At 39.7% G+C, this 18,185-nt stretch overlaps 1 protein-coding gene across 4 annotated transcripts in view; it reads right to left on the bottom strand.

The window, feature by feature from the left end:
* Positions 1–18,185, bottom strand: part of IMMP2L (inner mitochondrial membrane peptidase subunit 2) — an 846,530-nt gene that overhangs the window by 161,579 nt on the left and 666,766 nt on the right. The window lies entirely within an intron of this gene.

Genomic DNA, 18,185 nt, shown 5'->3' on the forward strand with positions numbered 1-18,185 from the left:
TTTATTTCTTGGGGTTCCAAAACATTATTCATAATGTTATTATACTGTTTAATGTATAGTCATATCCTGAGAATTTGTTTCATGGTCAAATTTTCCTACCTGGCAAACATGGATTATATCCTTTAAAACACCCCTTTTCTCTGATTTATAGTTAATGGGTTTAATTTTATCAAACTGCTTTACTTTCCATGCCCAGTTTTTGTACCCTTTTATCACAGATCTTATATCACATGGTAGTCTTCTTTTGTGTATCTGGCTATTTTATTTTCTGGTGTTATTCCTCGTGGTCTCCTCCACATACCATTTACTTCCTGCTACAACCCAAAATTCATTTGATCTTGCAAGAGTGTTACATGAGGTGATTCCTTTTGTAGATAACTTTTTGCTTAGTCTTTCATCATTCTGTAACAAGTTTTAATGATGCAATGTACAGCTGGAGCACAGATTTTGCACATGCCTTGAAATGCTTTTCCTGTATACAAGAAACCACCATACATTTCCTTAACTGGCTGTGGAACTGTAAACTGGGTCCCCTAGTTATCAGCCACGCACTCTACAGTTTAACTAAAGACTAGGCAATAGAAGCTAAAGCCACTACAGATAATTTTATAATTACTGGAATCAGATAAGTTACAGGATCAGGCACCAACCAACAGAGCCAGGAGGAGCTGTATTTTAAAAAATTGACTTCTCTCTGGGTCAGATCATCTTTATTCATCTTTCAGTTACTTTCCATGACATCTTCTTCCCTTCTCACAAAACATTTCTTTCTGACTCATTCAATTGCATTCCAGCTGAAACCGCTTTCAAGTCACTTGGCCTGTCATATACAGCACACTCAATGCACAGGGAATCTCACTTTTCCCCACAGCTCTGCTTGCATGAACAGGGGGAATCTAGCAAGCCTATGCTCTTAGCACTCTTCTTCCAGGAAGTAGAGATTCTTCTGCTCTTTTGGTCCAAGAGTTCAACCTCTAGCATTAGAAATTTGGTCACTGTTGAAGGCCCCAGAACCAGCCTGCCCCTTCCAACGCCACCACTCCTCCAACACTGTCATTCTTGCCTCTCCTGCACCATCCCTTTTACACTGTTTCCCCACCTCTTGGAACTACCTCCTTTTCACTGTCTTTCTATCCTTCCCAACACAGATATCCTTCTCACTATGAGTCTCCTCCACTCCAGTACTTCCTCAACCCTTTGTTTGAGAAAACCAGGAGGAGTTCTGCTGATTTGGATTTACAATGGCACAGCTGAAGGCAGAATTTGGCCCTTTATTTCCAGATTTGTTAGACTGATGCTATGAGACCAATACTAATGGGGTATTGTGGAATGTTTATGTCAGGCCCGTACTCCTTTCAATTAATGATCATTGTTACGTGTATCTGACACTACTGCATGCTTCCATTTTAAAGGAGTGTAAGAACATATTAAAGTTGCTGTTTATATATAATGTGCAATATGTTAACATTGAAAGATATGCACTATATTATGCAATCTAAAGATGTGAATGAAGTAAGTGAATACAAGTATTTCTACACATATTTATACATGAATCTTCACTGTTATTTGACATACTGAAGTTATCTTAGTCTACTGATGTGCACATTCCCCTACTCAAAAGAACTATAATTCTCTTTAATTTAAAAATATCGTTTTTAAAGACAGTAATTTTCTGTAGAAAAATAGCAGCAATTCACCTTTAAAAATCAGCTAATTTAAATGGCTAATGTGCCTGCAGATTCAGCAAAAGAAAAATAGAACACAATAAAAGTCATCTCTCTACTACGCTTATTCTTTCACTTGCAAATCTTTATTACTTCATTGACAATACCATACCCATCTTCCAAGTTATGATTATGAAAATTATTCTGCTTGCTATTTATTGATAAAAAGTACCACTGATCATACCAGTTCAGTACCTATTCACATTAGGAATTAACATGCTAGATTGATTGTGTTCCGTTTAGCACTACAGTACAATATTGTGAATGGTTAGCTACCACAGTTGCCATCTGTTGAATACATTATCACAAGCCACATAATTTTACCAGCATAAAAATATTTACTAGATATTCAGGGGTAACTAAATAAAAATAGTAAATCCTAATGGTGTTACTCAATTGGAGATTTTGCAAGTGTACAACAAAAGGATAAATAGAAGCAAAAAACAAAACCCAACAATACTGCTAACTGTATAAGTCAAGAGTTCAAATATCCATATCCAGTTTTTACATTTGATCTACTCTTAAAATTAAAATACATTGGGCAAAATTCTACTCACGTACACTGGTATAAAGTCTGAAGGAACTCCACTGAAGTCAACTGAGCTGAAGTAAACAGTCCAGATATACTCCAGAATAAGTGAAAGCAGTATTTGACCCAACAACCTCCTGCAGAAATGCTTTCCAATAGTTGATTACAAAATCCTCCTATCCCTCTTTATTATAGTAATGGTTCAGATTCTGCTCTGTTACTTACACTCATGCAATCCAATTACCTAAAAGCAGAGTTGGCCCAGAATCTATTTAGTATCACAACTTTATGTATTTTAAATTCTCCCAACCATTCAAATTTATTCTGCAGAATGTGCAAGTCTTATATGATGCCCTAGGCTATTCCTCTTAGTACTAATCTTTTGTTTATATTCATCTAGGCTTTTTTTCTTGACAATGCTGCCTTGACACTTTTTTGCCCTCTCACCTAGCATGTTCAGAAATTATTGTAAAAGCTCTTGACCCTACTATATTTTGACAGTACATTCAATAGTATAGAGGAGTTCTGGTTTTTATACTGAATGAATTTTGATATGACAAAGAGGCTGAACTAACAGAAGAGAAAGCCCCATCATCTCCTATGCAGGAGAATCAAAACTCAATTTTCTTCTAATCCTTCCAGTTGGAGGATGGAGTTTCTTCCCCACCACATGCAGATGGTTCAGCCCCTCAACAAATATGGAGGAAAAGAAAGGTCATCCTCAGACAGCCACCTGGCCTTTGCATTGCTACTCAGCCCCCTTGCCAGAGCTGCTCTCTGCAGCCCACAATGTCTATATCCACAGAAGCCTACATGATTTAAGGGGGCCTAGAGAGAGAGAAAGAAGAGAATTGCGGGGGGGGGGGAGGTTGTAAGGGTAATGTCTAGCACTCTACTTTGTGAAAAGACCCTTTAGTGTAACAGATAGAAACAGATCCTTTGAGTTCAAAGTTAGTCACAGATTTTTCATAAAGATCACATATTCATGATCCCCATTACAGTGCTCAGTGTTAGTGTTTGAAATCTGTGAAAATGATGACCACAGATCTTGATTTTTCAGAAGGAACCCAAGTCAATTCACAGCTTGGTGGGAAGCTCTACCTGGCTTCTGCTGATAGCACTTGGGCCACCACTAGGCACCACACAGATGAGTGCCAGAAATGGAGATGGCTACACTGTTGAGCAGACAATGTGACTTCTGGCTGCACATTTTGAGGGGAGGGACAAGACAGCTCAATAACAGAAGAGGCACTATGGGCAAGTGCACTAAACAAATGGCTGAAACTGTGAGACTTAGGCATACTAATTAAACTCTGACACCAACTTTCTCTGTGGCCTTGTCATGTCTGTCTAACTTCATATCTGTAATAAGGATACTTGTACTTACCTACCGCACAGGATGAGTGATGAGTAAGTGGTTAAAGTGCTATGGATGTACTAAAATTCATGAAAATGCAGACTGAATCTTATAATAGTTGAGATAATAGTAGTGCACAAACCCTCAGTTTATTTGGGTAAATTACCCTTACAAAAAGGCCACTATGCACAGACCCCAGAACAAACAGCTCTGCTACACTACTGTCGCAAGAGTAAGGTGAAGAAAACTACACCTGACTTATACTTTTTAGGTGAAAAATTGAGGAATTTTCTCAGATTGAGGTGTCAATAGAGGAAATTTTGGAACAAATTTATAAATTAAATAGTAGTAATTTCTGAGGACCAGATGGTATTCACCCAAGAGATCTGACAGAACTCAAATATGAAATTGTAGAATTGTGGTATGTAATCTATCGCTTACATCAGCTTCTGTATCAGATGACTGGAGGATAGCTAATCCTGCACCAATTATTTGAAAAGGCTCCATGGGCAATCCTGGCAACTATAGGCCAGTAATGTTAACTTCATTACCAAGCAAATTGGTTGAACTATAGCAAAATTATCAGATACACAGATTAACATAATTTGTTGAAGAGACAACATGCCTTTTATAAAAGGAAATCATGCCTCACCAATCTATTAGAATTCTTTGAGGGGGTGAACAAACATGTGGACAAGGGTGATCCAGTGGAGAGAGTGCACTTGGACTTTTAGCAAACCTTTGACAAGGTCCCTCACCAAAGGCTCGTAAGCAAAGTACACAATTATACGATAAGAGGGAAGATCTTTTCATGGATCAGTAACTGGTTAAAAGTCAGGAAACAAAAAAGGTAAGAATAAATGGTAAATTTACACAGTGGAGAGAGGTAAATAACAGGATCCCCCAGGGGTCTGTACTGAGACCAATGCTGTTCAATATAGTCATAAATGGTGTGGAAAGAGGGGTAAACAGTCAGGTGGCAATGTTTGCAGATGATTCAAAATGACTCAAGATAGTTAAGTCCAAAGCAGACTGAAGAGTTACAAAGGGATCTCACTAAACTGGGTGACAGGGCAAAAAAAAAAAAAAAGGAGTAGATGAAATTAAATGTTGAAAGTGCAAAGTAATGCACATTGGAAAACATAATCCCAACTATACATACAAAATGATGGGGTCTAAATTAACTGTTACCACTCAAGGAAGATCTTGGAGTCACTGTGGATAGTTCTCTGAAAACATCCACTCAGTGTGTAGCAGCAGTCAAAAAAGGAAGCAGAATGTTAGGAACCATGAGGAAAGGGATAAATGATAAGACAGATAATATCATAACGACACTGTATAAATGCATGGTACCCCCACACTTTAAATACTGCATGCGGGTCTGGTCACCCAATCTCAAGAAAGGTATGAGAATTGGAAAAGATAGAGAGAAGGGCAACAAAAATGACTAGGGTTATGGAACAGCTTTCATATGAGGAGAGATTAGAAAGACTGGGGGTTTTGAGCTTGGAAAAAGATGACTAAGGGGTGGGAGATATGATAGAGGTTTATAAAATCATAATCATTTATGATGTGGAGAAAGTGAATTGGGAAGTGTTATTTACCCCTTCACATAACAAAAGAACAAGACATCACCCAATAAAATTAATAGCCAGCAGGTTTAAAAAACAAACAAAAGGAAGTACTTCTTCACACAATGCACAGTTCTACATTTTTCTATACATTGCCTAAAGCAGATTGAGTTTGATACTTTAAAAAATTAATGTTAAGTTATAAAGAAGGTATAACAATTAACTTCCATGTCAGGAGTGGTATCAAATAAGTGTGTATGTAGAGAATTATCTCTTGCATTTGGAACTATGCATAAATATTTTCATTTACTTACTTTTAACAGACACCTGATCCACTAGAACAGGGGTGGGCAAACTTTTTGGGCCGAGGGCCACATCTGAGAGGGGAAATTGTATGCAGGGCCGGGGCACTATAATCTGATTGTAAATGGAACTGCTATTCACCATTTTGAACTCTTACAAGGTTTTTTTTTAAAAGAGACATTGTGCTGTTTGATATGATAAGACTTCAAGTTAGCAGTTGTAAAATGCCATAATAAACTCTATAAATACTCTTTAATATTTGGTGAATCTAAGAAGCGTTCAGCTTTGGGAGGGGGGGTTTATTAGCATATAATAGTAATTAAATTAGTCATTCTGCACTTCCATTTCTGGTCCCAGGCCCAAGTGATGCCATGCTGTTCTGAGGAGAGTGAAAACAAACTGAAAAGAGTCAACTTGTTTTACTGAACTTGTTCACAAATATCTCAGGAAAACTTAGTGCAAAGTTTCATATTGGTCCTCGTTTTGTTCACATTTGCCAGACTTTTATCAGTTTCACGCTAATACCAAGATGTCCAAACCCTAAAATGCTCCCTTCTTTTTACTTTACACCAATTATTGAAAATCTTCTTTCTCAATTGAAAGTGTTAGTTGACTAGTCTAGTCATTGAGAATTAAATCATTGTTACAGTTCTCATGTAATTTGAGATAAAGAAATTCAGATATTTATGAGTTTTTTAAAAAACCCTCAGTTAAGTCCTACATCAGTAAAGAAGCATTTTAATTTGTGTAATTATGCAGAAAGTCATGCAAATATTTTTCATAACCGTTTCTAAATTACTTATTTTGAAAGTTCTGTCTCTTGAATATGAAAAGAGAGCTTTAAAGCAGAAGTAAGGCATCATTTGTCCTTTTTGTTTCTACAACTCAATTTGAGAGAAAAGAAAGAATATAAAATATGTTAGGGCTGCTAATGTAGAAAAGGTACCCACTTCCCCTCCCAAAAATAAATTATCTCTAGTACAGCTTAAATTTAACTCAATATCAATTTTACATGTCATCATTCTTTCAAAAGGAAATGCAAGGATGTATCCTAAATACTTTCACTTCCATGAATTAAAGATTGACACTTTACTGGCACTTGAGGCCTTTTGGCAGCATTTTCATGTGAAAGTATCAGGGAGGTTTTCAAAAGCGGCTAAAGGACTTCTGTGCACAAATCGTATTGTGAGGCAATGAGAGTTGTGCTCCTAAGTCCTTTTTTGGTGTTTTTTTTAAAAAAAATCTTCCTCAGAATTTCTTAGCCTTACATCTGCAGCCACATATATCAATAAACTATATTTACAAAAGTAACTTGGAAATTACTCACACAGTGCATTCAAATTAGCATACACTCAGCCACCATTTTTGCTGAAGAAAAAAGGCTGTAAGCTTCACTTATGTCAATGGAGCTTGGTGGCTAGAAAGTGGATATTGCATAGCAGCAGATGTACTCCCCTACTGCTCCTATTCACTGGAGATCTTTAAAGCATTATGAGAGAGATATGGCTGTTAGGTGTCAAATTCACATTTATCCCTTAGAAAGTCTCCCTCTCCAATGAAGGGTAGCACCTACAGGTCACAAATCAGCCACTCGTAATGAATAATCACTCTATTATATTCTGGCAGAAGAGGTCATAGTCTAGTTTCAGAAGAAAGATATCTTTCTGTCTCAGGACAGAAGGACATTGGATAAATAGGTTCCAGTGGCATTCAGGAAAAAAAGGTTAATTGTTATGCTCATGTACAGTTTCCCCAAAACTCTGCAGACTTTAGATATCAGATAAAAACAATACGGTGGTATTTTATAATTATTGTGTATTATTGACTTGTACAAAGTGTGATGTGTTAAATTAAATCAACAGCAATTCATTGGCAGTTTAACTGGAATTGTAAAGTGATCACCGAGACTCGACCTTTGTCACAACAGCAACATAAAGACAAACTCTGAGAAGAGGGTGGGTAGGAAGAGAATTACAATTTAAACAGAATCTAAGCCAAATTATTTTAGCTCCTGTCATAAATATAAGGGGAAGGGTAAACCCCTTTAAAATCCCTCCTGGCCAGAGGAAAAATCCTCTCACCTGTAAAGGGTTAAGAAGCTAAAGGTAACCTCGCTGGCACCTGACCAAAATGACCAATGAGGAGACAAGATACTTTCAAAAGCTGGGAGGAGGGAGAGAAACAAAGGGTCTGTGTCTGTCGGTATGCTGCTTTTGCCAGGGATAGAACAGCAATGGAGGCTTAGAACTTTTAGTAAGTAATCTAGCTAGGTATGTGTTAGATTATGATTTCTTTAAATGGTTGAGAAAAGAATTGTGCTGAATAGAATGACTATTTCTGTCTGTGTGTCTTTTTTGTAACTTAAGGTTTTGCCTAGAGGGATTCTCTATGTTTTGAATCTAATTACCCTGTAAGGTATCTACCATCCTGATTTTACAGAGGTGATTCCTTTACCTCTATTTACTTCTATTTCTATTAAAAGTCTTCTTGTAAGAAAACTGAATGCTTTTTCATTGTTCTCAGATCCAAGGGTTTGGGTCTGTGGTCACCTATGCAAATTGGTGAGGATTTTTACCAAACCTTTCCCAGGAAGTGGGCTGCAAGGTTTGGGAGGATTCTGGGGGGAAAGACGTGTCCAAACTACGTTTCCCAGTAAACCCAGTTAGAGTTGGGTGGTGGCAGTGGATATTCCAAGGACAAAGAATAAAATTAATTTGTACCTTGGGGAAGTTTTAACCTAAGCTGGTAAAAGTAAGCTTAGTAGGTTTTCATGCAGGTCCCCACATCTGTACCCTAGAGTTCAGAGTGGGGGAGGAACCTTGACAGCTCCTGAAGCAGTTAAGAGTAAATTTGAGACAGATCTAATAAAGGTTGGCTGTAGAATTAAGTGGGGGGAGGGATGGCTCAGTGGTTTGAGTGTTGGCCTGCTAAACCCAGGGTTGTGAGTTCAATCCTTGAGGGGGCCATTTAGGGATCTGGGGCAAAAATTTGGAATTTTTTTTATTTTTGGGGGTGTGGGGGTGGGATAGCTCAGTGGTTTGAGCATTGGCCTGCTAAACCCAGGATTGTAAATTCAATCCTTGAGGGGGCTGTTAAGTTGATCTCGGGCAAAAAATGGGGATTGGTCGTGCTTTGAGCAGGGGGTTGGACTAGATCATAGAATCATAGAATATCAGGGTTGGAAGGGACCCCAGAAGGTCATCTAGTCCAACCCCCTGCTCAAAGCAGGACCAATTCCCAGTTAAATCATCCCAGCCAGGGCTTTGTCAAGCCTGACCTTAAAAACCTCTAAGGAAGGAGATTCTACCACCTCCCTAGGTAACGCATTCCAGTGTTTCACCACCCTCTTAGTGAAAAAGTTTTTCCTAATATCCAATCTAAACCTCCCCCACTGCAACTTGAGACCATTACTCCTCGTTCTGTCATCTGCTACCATTGAGAACAGTCTAGAGCCATCCTCTTTGGAACCCCCTTTCAGGTAGTTGAAAGCAGCTATCAGATCCCCCCTCATTCTTCTCTTCTTCAGGCTAAACAATCCCAGCTCCCTCAGCCTCTCCTCATAACTCATGTGTTCCAGTCCCCTAATCATTTTTGTTGCCCTTCGCTGGACTCTCTCCAATTTATCCACATCCTTCTTGAAGTGTGGGGCCCAAAACTGGACACAGTACTCCAGATGAGGCCTCACCAATGTCGAATAGAGGGGAACGATCACGTCCCTCGATCTGCTCGCTATGCCCCTACTTATACATCCCAAAATGCCATTGGCCTTCTTGGCAACAAGGGCACACTGCTGACTCATATCCAGCTTCTCGTCCACTGTCACCCGTAGGTCCTAGATGATCTCCTGAGGTCCCTTCCAACCCTGATATTCTGTGAAGTTTGCAAACTTTAAGGAATTGAGCCTCATAAAACCCTGTGAAGAAGGTACTGTTGATATGAGCAGAGATAAAGAGTGAGTTTGAATGGAAAAGAAGGCCAAAACAAAGCACAAGGCGCTGTGATTAAAGTTTGCCTCATGATCACTTGTGAAAGTAAAATATTTGGAAACAGGAGCTTATGATCTGGAGAAACACAAATGAGCAAGGTCTACTGAGACGGAATATTTAGAATATGGTGAAGGAAAGAAGTCCTAAAAAAACTGTGAATGGCTGTTACTATTAAGCATAATAGAACTGTGTAGTAGTTCAGTATTGAGTCTCTGGTCTAAGGGTGGTGATGAGCTGTTCATTGATTGCCACTAGCATCAAAAATCATCCTTTAGGGGTAGAACTTTGGGAAATAACTTTTTTTAAAAAAACAGGGAATATTAAGGAACATACAAATATGCTTGAACAAACAAATAAGTGTTTAGTGACTTGTTCCATCACCTTATGTGACTACAACACAAAGAAATTGAAGTGCATTTTTAAGAAAGCAATTCTTAATAAAAACTATAACAAAACACTTGAAACAGCAAAAGGAGTTCTCCTTTTTGCCAGAGATATAGGGAACTTCTGCCATGGCCATTGAATGAGTATTGGATCATATTGAAAAGCTGAGCTAAATTTTAGATAATAATTATCGATGAAATTTGGCTAATTCTGATACTCACATTATTCAGTCTAGTTGTATAGTGTGTATTAATGGCTCCACTGAAGATAGATCATTCAAATCTATCCAAAATTTAGATATGCCTGAAGATCAAGCAAGTCAAATTTGGACAAAAGAAAAAGACGTGAAACTAAACATTTAGGCCTTCTCTACACTACATAGGTTTGACGACAAAAGTCAGGTTTCGTCAGCAAAACAGCGGAGATGTACACACTGAAAAACTCCTCCTGATGATGTAACTCCCCTACTATGCCGACAGGATGTGTAGGGCTTATGTCGGTGTAGTTAGGGTGATCTAGTGTCTGTGTAGACACTGATTTCCTTACATGACTGTTGGCTGTTATTTTTGTCAATTTCACAGCTCGTAGCAATTTTGTCTGAAGTGAGAATCTGCCACAGTGTACTGAAACAATTTTATAGGGGGGGTGCTAATGATGAAAACTATGTTTTTGGTGTTTGTTATTACTACTGCAAGCCAGAGGGTGCAGCAGTACCCCTAGTTCCAGCACCACTGGCATGCCACTTTGCTAAAGTCTAATATACACAGTGTTCCAAAGAGACCTCAGTAATGATTTCTAACAGAGGACACACAAAATTACTGAATGGAAAGACTAAAAAAATCCCAATAAAGTCATTTTTATATTTCAGGAAGAGGAGTCTAAACATGTTTGGACAACTGAAGTCACAGGTGTCTAATTCCATGATTTCTTTACAATTCTAATTAAACTCATTAATTAAATGATGTTGGTATCTTCATGCCTGACACTCAGTACAAGCAAAAAACAGAGAGAACATAGTACACAACAGCTGGTTTTAATTTCCAGCCAACTGTCTAAACATTTGGAGCAACAGTTTCAAATTCTTCTCTTCCCCGCCCTCCATCCATTCTATAATCCAGATTGAAATGAACAGGAAGAAAGCCTCTCTCTCTCTGTTTCTATATTTCAAAGTACAATAAACTTAAATTTGTGTGTCTTGGTTTATGTTATTTATTCCACCATCAGGGAAGAAAGTAAAATTCAAGTCTCCCACTAGCATCTGTCTATAAAAGCAAACACAGGACAAGTAACAGTACTCAGGACAAGTGGTGATCTATGTCTCCTATAGCTCCTGTTTTGTTTTTTTTTTGAAGTAAAATAGATTACAGTGAAAGGTGTATCTGAAGTGAGTTATCCTTTAATGACATGTATTTTAAATGATTGAATCTAGATTATTTTCCAGAAGGTTTCACTATTTAAATGTACTTTTATCATTTAAGGTAAATGTTATTAGTATCGAACAAACCCTTTCCCTGGAAGGATAACCTAAGATATCCCTTGGTGTTTCAGTTTAAGGGCAAATATGGGTACCTACAGAATGTTTGGTGGAAAATAACTCATCTGGAATCCCATTTGATTATTTTCCGTCAACCATACCTATAGCAGCAGGAACTGCAGGTATTCATGAGTATTTTATTTGAAATTTATCCTGTCAAAAACAGACCGATTTTTACTGTTTGCATGTTGTAGCAGCCATGTTGGTCATAGGATATTAGAGAGAAAAAGGGTGAGATAATATCTTTTATTGTACCAACTATTGTTGGTGAAATAGACACGCTTTTGAGCTACATGGAGCTACTTCAGACCCAAGGAAGAGCTCTGTGTAGCTCGAAAGCTTGTCACTTTCACCAACCGTAGTTGTCCCAATAAAAGATATTATGTCACCCTCCTTGTCTCTCTATATTTGCTGAACATTGTTATAGTTGTACAGTTTTGACCTTAGAACCTACAGCAATGTGGGGCACTTCATAGGTGGAAAAAATTTACCTAGGGCTATCCTGACACCTTCCACAGTAGAATACTGCTTGTCGTTTGATTCCATCTTTAAACATTTTCCCGAATGAGTTCACTTGCGGGCAATCCAGCATTGGACAATAATAAAGAGTGCTTTGTTGAGCCTAAAAACCCCTTTAAAAAGCAGATCCTGTATTCTTAGGGTCGGGCATTAATGGAGGTTTTCTTTTTTCCAAAACTCAATACTGGGATTCCATATTGCTTTGGTAACTGCAAAACCCTGAAAAGTAGTGAAAACTTCAAACTGCAGATCCTCAAACAAGTCATCTAAAATCAACTATAAAAGGAAATGGCATTATCCTCAAAAATATTCTCTCTGCATCCAGTAACCTCACAGTGTTGAGTGAGCTGATCTCTCATTACGCTCGCCGATTTCCATCTCTCAGCATGGTTTTTCTGCTTTAATGTTACTAAACCAAGCAAGTGTTCATTCAATATGGAATTTTCAGACTACTTTGAACATCTTTACTTTAATACCAACAGAATATCCCAATCCTGTGTCCATTGAGTTCAATGGCACAACTCCCATTGACTTGAATAGGAACAGGAGCATGCTCCTATTGAGCTTTTTATTTGGTGCTCTCTCTTCTGAGAAAATTCTGTAGAATAAAAGGAATGGAAGAATTCTTACATTTCCTCTTTTGGAACTATGAAGTGTTTCAATGGATGTATTTCTGATTTGGTTTGGTGTAATCTTGCCTAGAGTTTTGTACATTGATCCTGAACTCTTGCTATAATTATCAACAAAAGCAGAAAAGAATCAAGACAGAGCAGAGAAACATATCACAAAAATGATACAATCAGCTTAAAAATAGTTTCATATTGGATCCTTCTCCCCAGTATGAAATCACAGTAATAGGAAAATGAATCTTGTATTATTTTCACAAAGACACAGTTGCAGCTGTTCTAGTTTTATTAAAATAGAAAAGTAATTTGAGAGACCTTTATATATGACCTGAGGCACCCAGCATGTGGTCTTTCTGGAATGAAGTGGCTATACTGTTATTAGCATGATCAGATGATCCTAAAGAAGCAATACAACAAGATTCAATGATGACAGGCAAGTTAGAGTAAAGAAGAGTCTTAATTCTAATAGACAGAGAAACAGACATGTTTCGGGTTTATCAGCTGCAGGGGAGAAAAAAAATCTATTTCACCCAACGTTGAAATCATAAGTCTAGCTAGGACTAATTTACGGGGGGGAAACTCCACTAAGTGGTTATGACCCTGAACTTATTGAAAACTATGGTCTTTAAACCACTTCTCTCCCCTCTTCTGTGGAGCGCAGTGGAGGGGGAAAGTTACTCATGCAAACCTGAGGCCGGGGAAGCATGTAGAGCAAACGATGGGAATGCAGTATAATCCCCGACACATAACTTCAGACATTTCATGACAAGAGCATATTTAAAAATACAGGTTATATGTATATGCCAGTCAGAAGAGAGTGAAATTAGGGATGAGTTACTCTCACTTGTAATAGAGTGTCTTTACCAGTCCTTTAAGGTTCAGCGGAAGAGCCAAGCTGTGCCAAAAGCATCCCATCCCAAGGTGGTCACTGAAAAGGAAACATATTAGCTATGTATCTACTGTAGGGTGATAGCTGGGACTAGTAGGGGTTAAATAATAGATATGCTGGGTATTCTGGAATATTTGTTTCTTTTTGGCTTTACTTGCTGTAAATTTAATGAATGAGAAACATACCTGGCTTGGACACTAGGTAGAGAAGGGCCCAGGGGTGCTTTCTGTATTCCCCTCCCCCTTTGTTAAGAGGCTAAAACAAACACAGCCCTGCAGTCAGTGGGGGGATGGGGATGACTTTATTACTCCAAGTAACCCCTGTCTTTTATGACAGAGAAGCCCAGGGTCACTACAGCAGCATGTTTTATAGCAATGTTCCATAAATTACACAGCAGCCTGCACTGTCAATTGATGCTGAACCTTTCATTAACTTCACCTCCATTGCTTCAGCCACACTGAAAAAGGAAATAATGAACAACCACAGCAAGGGAACCAAAAGAAGCATGGCACAAGGCAGCCACACTGCCAGTTCCGAAAGGATCAGAGGGCAATTGGATGACCTGAGACTCAAAGGATTGAAGACATCCTTTCCCCCAGATCCTTGTGCAGTAGTTGCCAGGAAAAAAAGTTTGCTGCAAGCATCAAGAAGAAAATTCCAACTTCCCCCACCCCTCATAGAGATCTTTGGCACAAGACCTGTATACTAGGCCTTTGCATACAGTGGGAAGATTTAGCCCTTAGTGAAGTGCATACAGTAAGTTTTGTATTTGCATACCCACTTTCCCATTGGTACTTTGATGCTGTATTTATGGTTTTGATGATGTCACGTCTTCAACTCTGAAACATGTCTTCAACTCTGATCTTCTTGGTCACCACTTATTGCAATAAACACAATAGCAAATACTTTATTATTAATTGTTTTACAGAAGTACCTAGAGACCCTAACGAAAATCAGGGCTTCACTGTGTTAGATGTTCTATTCAGCATATACATACCAAGAGAAGGTCCCTGACCAGAAGAGTTTACAATCCAAACAGACAAAACACACAAGAAATGGGAATAAGGAACCACCATTATCCCCATTTTACAATCACATAGGTAGATCTGGGAATTTAACTCTGATCTCCTGAGTGCTAATCCAGTACCTTAACCACAATACTATCCTTTCCCTATTTTAGTGCTTATGTGGCATCCTTTTATAGTGACAGCTTTAAACATGCATTTCCTCAGTTTTTATAGCAATAATGATTACCTTAATAGATCAAGAGAAACCAATTTTTATACCTTGTTCTAATAATCTACAACTGTATCACCAATCCCATCTGTTCACATTTGCATTTAGGAGTTCAAAAAAAGTGTTTCATCAGTTTTGCTGTGAAGAAAATAACTTTATTTCTATGGGCCCAATTTGGCACGTCCTTACTCATATGAGTAACACATGTAAGACTGGATTTTCGGAGTAATATATGCATCACAGTGCAAGAAGAGGTGCAAATCAAGATTAAAATGCAGCTTTTTGCACCACATGTTCTGAATCTAAACTAGAGATGAGCCTAGTCCAAATCTCACCTTGGACTGCTTCCAAACTGGATGTTTAGACTCCCATCTGCACTTAGTGGTGTGGACCCATTTGTAACAACCACAATGTTACTCACACAGGGTCTGTGGCATGTAGACATATTCCTGCACTGGGGAGAATGCAAAGTGGCCCTACTTCAGCCGGAGCAGTGAGAGCTCCCTAGTTGGGCTATAGGGGGGACCAATACAGGTGTGTAACACTGACAGACCCTGGTTGTTGCAGGATCAAACGTGGGACCTCTGAAGCTCAATGCATGAGCCTCTACTGCATGGCTGTAGCAGACACATTAATCTCTAAGTGGTCTCAGTACAACTAGAGGGGGACAGAGTACCACACTCAGGAGGTGTGTGGGTTACAGGTGCACAGAGTTTAAGGACAGAAGGGACCACTAGACCATCTAGTCTGAACTAGAGGGGGACAGAGTACCACACTCAGGAGGTGTGTGGGTTACAGGTGCACAGAGTTTAAGGACAGAAGGGACCACTAGACCATCTAGTCTGCCATCCTGCATATTGCAGGCCATTAAGTTCCCCCAGCTAACCCTGTATTGAGCCTAATAACATGGAATAGAATAAAGCATTTCAGCCATCAAGAGATTAAGCTGTTGTGTGCTACAGGCAGAGAACAGCAGAGACAGAGGTGCTATTAATGCCCGAGGCCCCTGAATGGCAGGAAATTGATTAGGTAAGAGATGATCCATGCCCCATGCTGCAGAAGAAAGTGAAACAATCCCAAGAAATCTTGTCAGTCTAATTTAGGAGAAAATTCCTCCCTGATCCCAATCTGGTTATCAGTTTGACTCCTAGCATGTGAGCAAGACACACCAGCCAAGCAGCTAAGAAAGAGGATTCTCTGTACTGCCTCAGAACACTAAGAAACCCCATGTTCAGTTTTGACCAATCACTGCTCTTCAGAGAAAGGCATGCTCCCCCGCCCCCAGAATACATTTGAACATCTTACAACCCTTTTTTGGAGGTGCAGCATATTTCCCTACTCCCCTTGCACAGTTTACCAGTTCTGCTGACCAGCATGTGGCAGAGGGAGATATAGCTCCAACCCTCCTTTAAGCTGAGTTGCTCCAGGACAGAAGCATCTCAGTAGTAGTCCTTGCATTCCCCAAGCCTCACGACTGCAATCCTGCCCCTGCTGCTCAGCTACTTAAGGGAGGGAAAACAATCTAGTCCATAATCATTAGCGTTCCCTGTCATAATGGAGAATCTTTAGAAATCATGTTGTGTGAGTGTCAGAAGAACATTGTTTAGTGATTTCTTGAGAAAGTTTGTTTGAGAAAATTGTGTAGGATCACTGAGTATGACAAATTAGATGTAAAAGTCATTCTGTTGTCTTATGGGAGAAAACAGGTGGAAAACTGGAATGGGAAATAAAACTAGATAGCAGAAAAGAAAGAAAAAAAAATCAACCCTCCCCCAAATTTGATGAATCAGTTATAGCGCATTTGAGGGAAAGGATACTCACACTATCATCTGCTATCAGATGTTAAGAAACTAAAATCTGATAGCAGCAGTTTATAATCTCCTGCCCCAGTACACATTCATTTCACTCTGCTATGCTTCTTCTAGGCTGATGAGTCAGTACAAACTACTGTATTAAAGCAGAGGCAGATTACAGTTTTGTGGGGCCCTGGGCAAGCGGCAGGCCCCTTCCCATCCCTTCAGCCTCCAGTAGTCCCCCGCATCCTCCCAGGCGCTCCTGCCAGGGAGCTGGGTCGGGGCGTGGGGATTTGCCCCGCTCCGCAGCAGGAGTGCTGGATGGGCAGGAAGAGCAGGACAAGCCCCTATGCCCTGACCCCGCTCCCCTGCAGGAGCAGGTTGGGGTGTGGAGGTGCCCATTTTTCCAGGAGCCTCCAATTGGCCAGGGCCCCTGGGCATGGGCCCCATTGGCCTAGTGGCTAATCTCCCACTGCATTAAAGAAAGACAATGAAAGGCAATGGAGTGCTTAAAGTGAACAGAATGTCACCACTGAAAAGACAAATTAGCTAAAGAGCTATTTGCAGTAATGCTGTGGTTGTGACAGAAGAAGTGACAAGCATCAGTCAGAGCGGCTTATAGAGGAAGAGGAAGGAAGTGATGGCTCTGCCTATACCATTTGCTCTGCCAGCTCACAGTAACTTTTAAGTTAAACCAATACTAGCAGTGATGTGCTGCTAGCAACCTGAGAGCAAAACTTGAAGAATTCCACAACAACTGAGTGGCCATTCCCCTGTGAGGCATTTGTGAAGTGTTATGGCTCATTTTGCTCATGGTCCCGTCTGTTTCCTGTTTGTTACCCTTCACACACCTTCCCTTTCTCTTTCCCATGTTACCAGACCCTTTGTGCTTCCTCATCCACCAACTCACTGTCTATCTGCTCTATGCTAGCCTTTGTGTTTTGCAGCAGCAGAAGAGACTTTCTGGAGGGAGGAAGCACCTCTTTTGACATTGTGGTATCAACCCAATGTATTTCGACAGAACATGCCATTTTTGTGAAATATCAGGGACATTTTATATGTCAGCCCCTTGCATAGAACATCTCTTCTTAACAAGGTCCATAGCTGAGCCCTTCTCTCTCTTCACAGGCCTGTGTCTCATTCACCTTTAAACGTCCATTAAAAGACTCCTCCATTCTTCACAGCTACAGCTATTCCCATATACTGGCCAGCACAGATGCACCTTCTAAAATACATGTTCAGTAGTCAGCCACTCCTCAAAGTCCCATTGGCTACGTGGCTCTCTGTTGTGTCTGCTAGTCTCCTGCCTGTCTATTCAAAATTGAAAACCTAGTAAATAATAAATAATAATAATAATAATCTGGCCCTGATTAGTGGCACCTCAGTATAGGTACCAGCAGCTGGAAGACAGAAGATTATCAGGTGGATCTGTGAGCCCCAACTCTCTGGGCATTTCTATGGCCACAGAACCCTAGGAAGCTATAGGGTCTCCTTGAGAGTTAAGGAAGCAGTGTTTGTGAAGGTGTAAAAAAAACAGTGAGTACAAAAATGATGGAAACCGTGACAAAAATGCATAAAGAAAAGCAGTTCCAGTGGGGATGAGAAGGAAGGGAAATGTACACCATTGCTAAGCAGCTTGAAAAGAAAAAACAAAAAGATCATTGGTGTAGGGCAGACATGTAGGGTTATTGCAATAACTGACCTGATGAGGCCCGAATATACTCCCACACAATT

Source organism: Lepidochelys kempii, chromosome 1, assembly GCF_965140285.1.
Source record: "Lepidochelys kempii isolate rLepKem1 chromosome 1, rLepKem1.hap1, whole genome shotgun sequence".
Taxonomy (NCBI): domain Eukaryota; kingdom Metazoa; phylum Chordata; order Testudines; family Cheloniidae; genus Lepidochelys; species Lepidochelys kempii.